Source organism: Erinaceus europaeus, chromosome 12 (genome assembly GCF_950295315.1).
Source record: "Erinaceus europaeus chromosome 12, mEriEur2.1, whole genome shotgun sequence".
NCBI lineage: Eukaryota > Metazoa > Chordata > Mammalia > Eulipotyphla > Erinaceidae > Erinaceus > Erinaceus europaeus.
In genome coordinates, this window is record NC_080173.1 from 34,353,586 (window position 1) to 34,365,617 (window position 12,032).

Consider the following 12,032-nt stretch of genomic DNA (forward strand, 5'->3'; position numbering starts at 1 on the left):
TAGGTGACTGGCCACTGAGTTTGGAGATACAGGAGGATGGGAGATGGGAGGGGGTTGGCTACTGGCACCCAGACTGTGAAGAAGCTTCCAGGCCTTCCTACTTGAGTGGGTGAAGTTCAGACTTTCCGTGAGTTGTTGCCAGCGGGCTTGGCGTGCTGCATCCAGGGAGGCAATGAGATGGTCGGCCACATCTGGGTCACCCGACTCATCATACTGCTTTAGTAGTTGCTCGCATTCAGCATCAAGACAAGGCGTATAGTTAGCACGTCTCCCACGAGGAATGGCTTGGGAAGCTGCTTTGAAGATGGCTTGGCGGAAGCGCCTGTAGGAATCTTCAGAGGGGATAGAGTTAATTGGAATTGCAGGAATAGATTTGTTGGTAAGATCATTGAACATACGCCAGTTTGCTTTCTGAAAGTTCCATCTTAGTTTCTCCGAGCACAGAATCAGTGGGAGCTGGAGACCAATGTGGATGATAGCTGGGCAGTGATGACTGTGCGGGAAGATCTTGAGAACTTGTCTCGTAGCGGGAAAGGCTTGGCCATTGACTGTGCTAATCCAGCACAGGTCGGGTGACGAGTCTTTATTCCATCTAGCACTGTGAAAAGAGCCTGGCTGTTTGGGATCGTATAATAGGGAGAGGTCATTCGCTGAAGCCCAGTCGGCTAAGATAGAGCCGTCAGCACGAGTGGAGGAATATCCCCAGTCTTGGTGATGACTATTAAAGTCCTGGGATGCATAGGATCGAGTCAGTTTCCCCAATGAATGGGTACTCACGGGATGCACCACGGGAAGGTCGATCCAATGCATCCCAAAGTCCCACTGAGTCCCAGTGATAACTCTGGAGGAAACAAAAAAGACATTACATGTCTTTGGACTGTTAAAAATGAAAACAATGTTAAGTTCTCATGAAATTTGTGAATTCTTTGACATACATGATTATGGACCTACCTACTCAATTTACTATTATTAACTATTGTTATGAGGACTTCACACAATTCTTCTTTCCTTCCTTCCTTCCTTCCTTCCTCCTTCCCTCCCTCCCTCCTTTCCTTCCTTCCTCCCTCCTTCCCTCCCTCCCTCCCTCTCTCCCTCCCTCCCTCCCTTCCTTCCTCCCTCCTTCCTTTCCTTCCTTCCTCCCTCCCTCCCTTCCTTCCTTCCTCCCTCCTTCCTTTCCTTCCTTCCTTCCTCCCTCCCTCCCTCCCTCCCTCCCTCCCTCCCTCCCTTCCTTCCTTCCTTCCTTCCTTCCTTCCTTCCTTCCTTCCTTCTTAATCTCAGAAGGGGCAGGGAATAGAGACATTATAGTACTACCCCACCATCCATGGAAATTCCCCTGGTACTATTTGTGGTGCTCCCATGTGGTACCAGGCCTCAAAACCAGGGTCTTGTACATGGTAAGGGGTAGTCCCTACCAAGTACGCTATCTTCTAGTTTTGCCCAGGTTGATAATCTGAATTTTTCTTCTCTGATACTCCTACTATCACTTTCTTTCATTAGCTTTGTTCTTTCTTGTACTCCCACTCTCAGTTCCTTTCAGGCCCTACCACTGGTAGGAAGGCTTTCATTCATTTTTAGTTTTCACAGCATGTGGCAGTGTTGTTCAGTACTAGAGTTGTTTATATGGACCTTTTTTTTTTGGGGGGGGGTGAGGCTGGAAGGTTGTGGTTTTATTAAGAAATTCTGCACAGATGTTCCCTGTCTCTGTGTCCTCTGTGCCCCCAGGTGTCCTCTGCTTAGTGAAGGACTTGGGGAGGGTGTTCCCTGTCCCTTAGGCATCCTGCTGCTGGATGAAAGGCTTAGGAAGGGGGTGTCTCCTGTTCCCTGTGTTGCATGAAGAGGTGAAGGTTTTGGGGGTAGAGGTGTCCCCTAGGCATCCTGTTCTATGTATGTTGTATGTTGGATGTAGGAGTTGGGAATGGCCTCCATGTTGTCCTGGAGGCAGATGAGCACGATGGATGTCCCCCTGCAGACCACCTGCCCCAGCTGCTGTGTCCTCACACAGCTGGTACTGGTTGTCAGAGTCTCGCGTGCTCTTGATGGTCTCATCTAGCACCAGGTTCAGCAGTGAGTTGACGCTCTTCAGGATCCCACTGGCTGCCACCCAGGAATTGGGGGTGGAGGCAGCCTGTGGGGCATTGCAGGCCCACATCGTGGATCCCCTGAAACTTGACCCAGATGGTCTTGTCAGTATACTTGGACAAGTCCAAGATGCTCTCCTTCTCCTTGTCTGCCATCTTGCTACTCATTTGGACCTTTATAAAGGAACTATAGTACTCTTTTGAAATGGAGGAATTTGCATCTTTGGGAGTTCAGAAGGTATATTACAGATTTCCCCCTGTCTAGAAATATATTGAATAGATTTGAAATATGCCCCATAATTTTCCTGTACGTGTTTTTATGTTAGGTAAGTTTACTCTTACCCATGCACTGAGAAATTTAACTCAGTTACTTGATGACAGTATAGTTACTGACTTGTATTCACTGTAATTTTGGCTTTTAAAAGGGTTTTTGAGTAAAATTCAGCACCCCCAAACTTGGTCTTGGTTTTTGCTAAGAATTCAGACATTACTCCTTCATGGTCATCAGTCTTGTTTTTGACAGGCCCCAGAGTTAGGATCTAAAATTGAATATTTTTCTTTTTTTTCCGTACTACATCTGTGAATGTCTCTGAAATGTACACATTTAAGCTTATACTCTTTGGAAAATTTTTCTTTTTGTATGTGATTATGTGTACTATATTCCTTTCTGATAAAAACCCACTAGACATATTAAATGTAGAAAATTTTTGTGTGGTTAGGATTTTCAGAGAAAAAGGGTAGATTTGTTATTTTTTTCCCTACCTTCCTATCATTTTATCTGAAACATATGTTAGTTGACAGATTGAGGATTTTTTACTGTAAGACCCAGTAATTCCTGAATATATTGTTCTATAAGTACACTATAGCTAATGCTTTGCCTATTGACATATTATGTTTGTAAGATTAAAGGAAATGCACAGATGTTTTAAAATGAATCTGAAAACCTTATTTATCTCTTTGGAAAAACCAACTTAATTTGTTCTATTTATGAGACTTTATTAGGCAATGAATAATATTGTTATGATCAGCATATTATATTAAATGTAATTGTTTTAAAATTATCTATCTTGAACTATTTTGTATTTTTACTGTTTATTGTTAGGAACTTGCTATATTTTAAACTTGTGAATTAAACTGAATACTGAGTAATGGTTAGTTCCTTTAATAGAAGTTTTTTGGGAGTTTGGTGGTAGTGCAGTGGGTTAAGTGCACGTGGTGCAAAGCGCAAGGACCAGCATAAGAATCCCAGTTCAAGCCCCCAGCTCCCCACCTGCAGGGGAGTTGCTTCACAGGCGGTGAAGCAGGTCTGCAGGTGTCTTTCTCTCCCCCTCTCTGTCTTCCCTTCCTCTCTCCATTTCTCTCTGTCCTATCCAACAATGAAGACAGACAACAATAATTACAACAATAAAAAAAGGGCAACAAAAAGGGAATAAATAAATAAAATTAAAAAAAGAAGTTTTTTAGTATTTCAGATTTTCAGTTTAGTTCATTTAAAAATGTTTTATTGAAGGGATTAGTTAACATTTTACAGTGCACTCAGTTTTAATTTAGAATGTTGGTCTTGATTTTGAAATGTAAACTATTGAAGTAGTTAATAGACAGTGAAGTTAACCAATGCATGGGTACACAGTCTTTACCTTAAAGAACAAAATATAGGGGAGTTGGGCGGTAGTGCAGCAGGTTAAACGCACATGGCACAAAGTGCAAGGACCTGTGTAAGGATCCCGGTTCGAACCCCCAGCCCCCCACCTGCAGGGTTGTCGCTTCACAGACGGTGAAGCAGATCTGCAGGTGTCTATCTTTCTCCCCCCCCCCAGTCTTTCCCTCCTCTCTCTATTTCTCTCTGGCCTATCCAACAACAAACAATATCTACAATAACAGTAATAACCACAACAAGGCTACAACAACAATGGCAACAAAAAGGGGGAAAAATGGCCTCCAGGAGCAGTGGATTCATGGTGCAGGCACTGAGCCCCAGCAATAACTGGGAGGATATATATATATATTCAGTATCTTCACTCAAGCACCATAAAGTATGAGCCAAGGCATGTAATCATATTAAATCTGTACATGGAAAACAGTAATTATGAAAGAAGTTTGGGGGAGCTGCCAGGGAGAGTAGTGGCATATACATAAATATGTCTGAGCTGCAGAGAGCTTTCTGTGGAACTGTAGGACAGCATTAAAAAATCTTGACTGCATCAAATAGGAATTTTTTTCCTCTGAGTCATATCATTGTGGTTTTAAAGAGGAAATAATTTTGTATTGAAACTTTTCAATACCTATATGTGGGTTGCCGATGATAGGAGACTATACTTTTTTTCCAGTTAAAAAAAAGAATAAAATAAAATGATCCTGCGAACCTCTCCTAGGGATATATCCTAAGGTACCAAACACATCCATCCAAAAAGATTTGTGTATACCTATGTTCATAGCAGCACAATTTGTAATAGCCAAAACCTGGAAGCAACCCAGGTGTCCATCAACAGATGAGTGGCTGAGCAAGTTGTGGTCTATATACACAATGGAATACTACTCAGCTGTAAAAAATAGTGATTTTCACCGTTTTACCCCATCTTGGAAGGAGCTTGAAGAAATCATGCTAAGTGAAATAAGTCAGAAACAGAAGGATGAATTTGGGATGATCTCACTCTCAGGTAGAAGATGAAAAACAAGATCAGAAAAGAAAACAAGATAAGAAAAGAAAACACAAGTAGGGGTAGCGCAGCAGGTTAAGCTCTTGTGGTGCGAAGTGCAAGGACTGGCGTTAAGGACCCCATTTTGAGCCCCTGGCTCCCCACATGCAGGGGGGTTGCTTCACAAGCAGTGAAGCAGGTCTGCAGGTGTCTTTGTCTCCCCCTCTCTGTCTTCTCCTCCTCTCTCCATTTCTCTCTGTCCTATCTAACGACGACGACATCAATAACAACAATAACTAGAACAACAATGAAAAACAAGGGCAACTAAAGGGAAAATAAATAAATAAATATTAAAAAAAGTAAAAAAAACCAGAAAGCACAAGTAGAACCTGAACTGGAGTTGGTGTATTGCACCAAAGTAAAAGACTCTGGGGTGGGCAGTGGGGAGAGTACAGGTCCTAGAAAAGGATGGCAGATGATCTAGTGGGGGTTGTATTATTATGTGGAAAACCGAGAAGTGTTATGTATATACAAACTATTGTATTCACTGTCGAATGTAAAACATTAATCCCCCAATAAAGAAATATCTATCTTGAGGTGTTTTGAGGTGTTGAGCCTACAGGGTTATTGCTGGGGCTCGGTGCCTGCACTATTAATCCGCTGCTCCTGGAGGCTATTTTTTACCCTTTTGTTGCCCTTGCTGTTTATCATTGTTGTTGTTATTATTGTTGTTGTTATTTCTGTCACTGTTGTTGGATAGGACAGAGAGAAATCGAGAGAGGACAGGAAGACAGAGAGGAGGAGAGAGAGACACCTGTAGACCTGCTTCACTGCTTGTGAAGCGACCCCCTTTCAGGTGGGGAGCTGGGGGCTTGAACCGCGGTTCTTAAGCTGGTCTGTGTGCTTTGTGCCATGTGAGCTTAACCTGCTGCACTGCTGCCCAGCCCCCTGAGTATATTTTATTACCATGCTATGCCTGACTCTGGGATGTTTGTCACGTAAGACACCTTACTAGGGAAAGAGAGAGGCAGACTGGGAGTATGGACCGACCAGTCAATGCCCATGTTCAGCGGGGAAGCAATTACAGAAGCCAGACCTTCTACCTTCTGCAACCCTCAACGACCCTGGGTCCATGCTCCCAGAGGGCTAGAGAATGGGAAAGCTATCATGGGAGGGGGTGGGTTATGGAGATTGGGTGGTGGGAATTGTGTGGAGTTGTACCCCTCCTACCTTATGGTTTTGTTCATTAATCCTTTCTTAAAAAATTAAAAAAGTAATAAAAAAAAGATAGTGGACTGAGAGAATTCTAAAACAATTTTGAGGTTAAAGGCAGTTGTGCCCTGTCTTAGTAGCCCTAGGATTATAAAATTTAGATTTTTTTCCTTTTAATGTTTTATTGGGGAATTAGTGGTTTACAGTACAGTTATTGAGTACTGGGTATAAATTCTCATCTCTCCATGATAGCTTTTGCAAAACACTCTCACTTAGGTCTTTGTCCACCAGCATACACCAGTATCCCCAAAACACCTCCCTACTGACAACCTCCCTACTCTACTTGACCAGTGTCCTTTGGTGCAATACACCAAACCTAGCCTAAGTTTTTTTTTTTTTTAATTTCTTTATTGGGGAATTAATGTTTTACATTTGACAGTAAATACAATAGTTTATACATGCATAACATTTCCCAGTTTTCCATATAACAATACAATCCCCACTAGGTCCTCTATCATCCTTTTTGGACCTGTATCCCCCCCTTCCCACCCACCCCCGCGCAGTCTTCTACTTTGGTGCAATACGCCAATTCCTAAGTTTTACTTTGGCATGAAGTGGTATCTTATTGTTGTCTTTATTTACATTTCTTTGACAAACAATGACTTGGAGCATTTTTCATATATTTATTGGCCTTTTGGATCTCTTCTGTGGTGAATTTTCTATTCATATCCTCCCCCCATTTTTGGATGGGGTCATTTGTTTTCTTGTTGTTGAGTTTGATGAGTTCTTTATATATTTTGGTTATTAGCCTCTTGTCTGATATAAAGATCTTCTCATATTCTGTGGGAGATCTGTTTGTGTGATGGTTTCTTTTGCTGTGCAGAAGCTTTTTAATTTGATGTAGTCCCATAGGTTTATACTTGCCTTACTCTTCTTTGTAATTGGATTCGTCTCATTGAAGATGTCTTTAAAATTTATATGGAAAAGAGTTCTGCCAATACTTTCTTCTAAGTATTTGATAATTTCTGGTCTAACATCCAAGTCCTTGGTCTACTAGGAATTTACTTTTGTGTTTGGTGATATAGTGGTTCAGTTTCATTCTTCTGCATATTTCATCCCAATTTTTCCAATATCATTTGTTGAAGAGACTCTCCTTTCCCCATTTAATAGTCTGGTCACTTTTGTCAAAGATTAGATGACCAAAGATGAGGGGGCATATTTCTGGACTCTCAGTTCTATTCCACTGATCAGTGTGTCTATTCATGTTCCACTACCAAGCAGTTTTTATTACAGTGGCCTTATAAATACAATTTGAGATCTGGGAATGTGATGCCTCCAGTTCTGTTCTTTCTTCTCAAGATTGTTTTGGCAATTCTAGGTCTTTTCTGGTTCCAGATAAACATTTGTAGTTTCTGTCCTAGTCTCCTACAAAAATTGATTGGGATCTTGATGGGGATTGCATTAAATTAGTATTTGGCTCTGGATAGTATATTCATTTTGATGACGCTAATTCTTCCAACCCATGGACATATATTTCCACTTCTTTGTGTTTTTTTTTCTTTTTCATTAAATAGTGGCTTATGATTTTCAGTATACAAGTCTTTCACTTCTTTTGTTAGGTTTATTCCTAGATATTTTATTGGTTTTTTTTTTGTTGCTATAGTAAAAGGAATTGATTTCTGGATTTCTTCTTCTTCTAACTTAGTGTTTGCATAAAGGAATGCCACTGATGTCTGTATGTTAATTTTGTAGCCTGACATATAACTTTATTGCCTGATGATTTTCCAAAAGCTTTTTGCTGGATTATTTAGGTTTTTCTTTTTTCCTTTACTGGGGGATTAATGTTTTACATTCAGCAGTAAATACTATAGTTTGTACATGCATAGTATTTCTTAGTTTTCCACATAACAATCCTTTTCTAGGACCTGAACTCTCCCCGCCACCCAACCCAGTCTTTTACTTTGGTGCAATACACCAAATCCTGTCTAGATTCTGCTAAGTATTTTCTCTTCTAATCTTGTTTTTCAGCTTCTGCCTGTGAATGAGATAATTCCATATTCATCCTTCTGTTTCTGACTTATTTCGCTTAACATGATTTCTTCAAGCTAGGTTTTTCTATCTATCATACTGTCTGCAAAGAGTTTTACTTCTTCTCTTCCAGTCTGTATTCCTTTAATTCCTTGCTCCTTCCTGATTGCTATGGAAAGTACCTGATCTGAGGGGGAATGCTTCTACAGTTTTTCACGGTTGAGTATGATGTTGGCTGTAGGTCTGCTATATATAGACTCCACTATCTTGAGGAATTTTCCATCTATTCCCATTTTTTTTTTTTAGTGTTTTGATCATAAATGGATGTTGGATTTTGTCAAAGGCATTCTCTTGCATCTATTGAGATAACTATATGGTTTTTGGTCTTGCTTTATTGATGTGGTGGATCACATTGATTGATTTATGTATATTAAACCAATCTTGCATCCCTGGGATAAACCCCACTTGGTCATGATGAACAATCTTTTTAATATATTGCTGTATCCGGTTGGCTAGAATTTTGTTCAATATTTTAGCATCTGTGTTCATCAGAGATACTGATGAACTGTAGTTTTCTTTTTTTTTGTTGTTGTTGTCTGCTTTTGGTAGCAGAGTGATGTTGGCTTCATAGAAGCCTGAAGGGAGTATTCCTGTGTCTTCAATCTTTTGGAAGAGTTTTTATTTATTTTTAATTTAATTTATTTATAAAATAAAAAGTAGAAAACATTGACAAAACCATAGGATAAAATGGGTAAAATTCCACACATTTCCCACCATTAGAGTCCCATATCCCATACCCTCCACGGGAAGCTTTCCTATTCTTTATTTCTCTGGGAGTCTGGGTCCTGGATTATGGGGTGCAAAAGGTGGAAGATCTGGATTTTGTAATTGCATTTCTGCTGAATATGGGCATTGGCAGGTTGATCCATACTCCCAGCCTGTTTCTATCTTTTCCCTAGTGGGGCAGGGCTCCAGAGAAATGGGGTTCTAGGGTACATTGGTGAGGTCGTCTGCCCGGGGATGTTAGTTTGGCATCATGGTAACATCTGAAACTTGGTGCCTGAAAAAGTATTATTTATTTATTTATTTTTAATATTTATTTTCCCTTTTGTTGTCCATGCTGTTTTTGAAAAAGCATTATGATATAAAGAAGAACAAATTATTTAATAATCTGAAACCTAAAGGCAAGAAGATAGCAGATGAGAATTGGGGTCTCCATTTTGGAAGAAGTTAGTGGGTCTATTTTATGTATATTCCGAGGGGCCCATGACCTTACTGATTTTTGCTTGAGCTTGACAGCTAACATGCAGGTGGGCCAAAGGTATTATTTGGGGAGTTGGTGTCAGGTTGGAAATAGGACTAGAAATCTGGATCAGGGAAGATAGTAGCTCCCATAACTGGGAAAAGTATATAAATAACATTAACTGTAAACCCATATTCAGTGAAGGAATCTGTGTAGCCTCTGCATCCCTGTAGGTCTGAGTTTGCATTCTGTTGTCATAGCTAGGAATGTTCTAGGCTGCACCCATTGCCAGGCCCATCTTTCTCAAGTGGTAGAGGATTTTGGTCCAACCTCCCTTCTGGGAATGAGGCAATCCCTACTGTTGTTGATCCACATTGAGGGCAAGATCCTATGGGGGCCCACATAAGGATCCATTATGCTGTTCCTAATGGAGATGACCAGTAACAGTGGAGAGAGGGATCTAGGCCCATCATGTCTGTGTGGAAATCCCATGATTCCCTGACTAGGGTTAGCCTCAGAGTGAGTGAAGGAAGTGAAATAGGAAGGAGAGGACAGTATCCAGGTCTAAGTTGAAACTATTTGATTAAGTTCTTTGTATTGTCTTTTTTAGGTCTTCCTACTTGCTTACTGCACTTACTGGGTCACTGAAAACTATTGTGTACTTTTGAGTTAAGGTTTATATTTTTCTATAACTTATGGATATGTGTGTACATGTGCTCTGTTTCTTGGGCCCTGATTCATATCTAGGTGTTGAGGCTTAATTAGGAAGTGCACTGCTTGAAATGGAATTAAGGAGTCTTTTGGAAGAGTTTTGAAAGTAGAGGTATTTGCTCTTCCTTGACAGTTTTGTAGAATTCATTTATAAAACTATCTAGTCCAGGACTTTCATTCTTGGGAAGGTTTTTGATAACTGTTTCAATTTCTTTCTTTTTTTTTTTTTTTTTGCCTCCAGGGTTGTTGCTGGGGCTCAGTGCCTGCACCATGAATCCACTGTTCCTGGAGGCCTTTTTTTTTTTTTCTCCCTTTTGTTGCCCTTGTTGTTGTAGCCTTGTTGTGGTTATTGTTGTTGTTGATGTCGTTCGTTGTTGGCTAGGACAGAGAGAAATCGAGAGAGGATGGGAAAACAGAGAGGGGGAGAGAAATATAGACACCTGCAGACCTGCCTCACCACCTGTGAAGCAACTCCCCTGCAGGTGGGGAGCCCCGGCTCCAACCGGGATCCTTACACAGGTCCTTGAGCTTTGCGCCACATGTGCTTAACACGCTGCACTACTGCCCCGCCAGACCACCAACTGTTTCCATTTCTTTGGCTGTGATTGGCCTGTTCATATTTTTTGGACCCTCTGTTTAATTTTGGAAGTTTGTAGGTATCTAGGAACTCCTCCATTTCTTCCAGGTTCTCTAGCTTGGTGGCATATAATTGTTCATAATAACCTCGCAAGATACCTTGGATTTCTGTAGTGTCTGTTGTGGTATCTCCTTTTTCATTTAAAATTCTTTTTCTTTGAGTCTTCTCCCTTTTTTGTTTTTTGAGTCTGGCTTTCTTTCGAAGAACTAGCATTTAGCTTCACTGATTTTTACTACTGTCCTTTCTAACATATGACATTTTCACAGGAGTAAAGTGATATCTCATTGTTGTCTTTATTTGCATCTCTCTCTGATAATCAATGATTCTGAGCTTTTTTTTTTTTTTTAATGTCTGCTGACCCTGTGGATTTCTTCTTTGGTGAAGAGTCTGTACATGTCCTCTTCTCATAGGTGGGGGGGGGGGAGGGCAACAAAGTTAGCTTTTATTGGGCATTAGCGGTAGGCAGGATTTTGTGCTAATTACTTAACTTCTGGTTTTAAAATGTAATATTCCAAATTGCCATTAAACATTACTATTTCTATTTTAAAGATGTGAAAGTGAGTACTGGAGGGGTAAAGTAATTTGCTCAATACTACATATCACTTGAAAATACAACTCCAGGCACATCTGATTTTGAGTACCTTCTGGCAACAGTGACAAAATTGTTGCATTAACTGCTATGAGAGTGATTTCAGTGATGTGATGAGATTCCATCACATTGACCTTCGGACAACAGACTGATAGCAGTGTACACACCATTAGCCAGAAGTGTGCTGAAAGGCCCATCTTTATGAATGTTGGCAAACTGTTACCTGTGGGTCAAATCCAGCCAACACCTGTTTCCATAAATGAAATTTTATTGTAATATAGCCACATGTATATCCTTACAAACTGTCTGTGATTGATTTTGTGGTAAAATGGCAGTGTTGAGTATTTGAGATGAGAACAAATGACCTACAAATCCTAAAATATTTGCTATGCAATGGGGGCTGGGCTTGAACCTGGTTCACACACATGGCAAAGCAACACACTACCCAGGTGAGCTATTTCACTGACCCACTATCTGGTCTTTCATAGAACATGTTTGCTGGGCCCCTGTTTAGAATATGTGAGGCCTCTGGGGGTGTGGCAGAGTCAGGGCTTGGAAGGATGTTGGCTGAGGGCGGGCCTGCCTTTTACCTCCATGCCTGGTCAGAACCCAAGAAATCTAAGTTCAAAGTTCAAACCTCATTTTTCACATCTTTGTTTTTGTCATAGGAGAATAAGAAGGGGCTCATTATTAGTTTCTTAACATGATTCATACCTGTAAAATTTATAGATATATAGACCTCCATTTGTCCTCTTAGCCTTGCCCTCAAAATGTGAGAATGAATGTTAATCCCTGGGGAGCAGGGGTATAAAAATAGGAGGATAGAGAGACATTAATAGTAACTACTGTGGAATTTTATACAACTGAACATGGAATTACAAAGTGAAAGTGCTTTGAA

At 40.6% G+C, this 12,032-nt stretch overlaps 1 protein-coding gene and 1 pseudogene across 8 annotated transcripts in view; one reads left to right on the forward strand and one right to left on the reverse strand.

Moving 5' to 3' along the window:
* The window catches only part of ERC2 (ELKS/RAB6-interacting/CAST family member 2), a 1,141,350-nt gene that overhangs the window by 30,298 nt on the left and 1,099,020 nt on the right, over window positions 1–12,032 (forward strand). The window lies entirely within an intron of this gene.
* On the reverse strand, window positions 1,867–2,234 carry LOC103111842 (U6 snRNA-associated Sm-like protein LSm7; annotated as a pseudogene).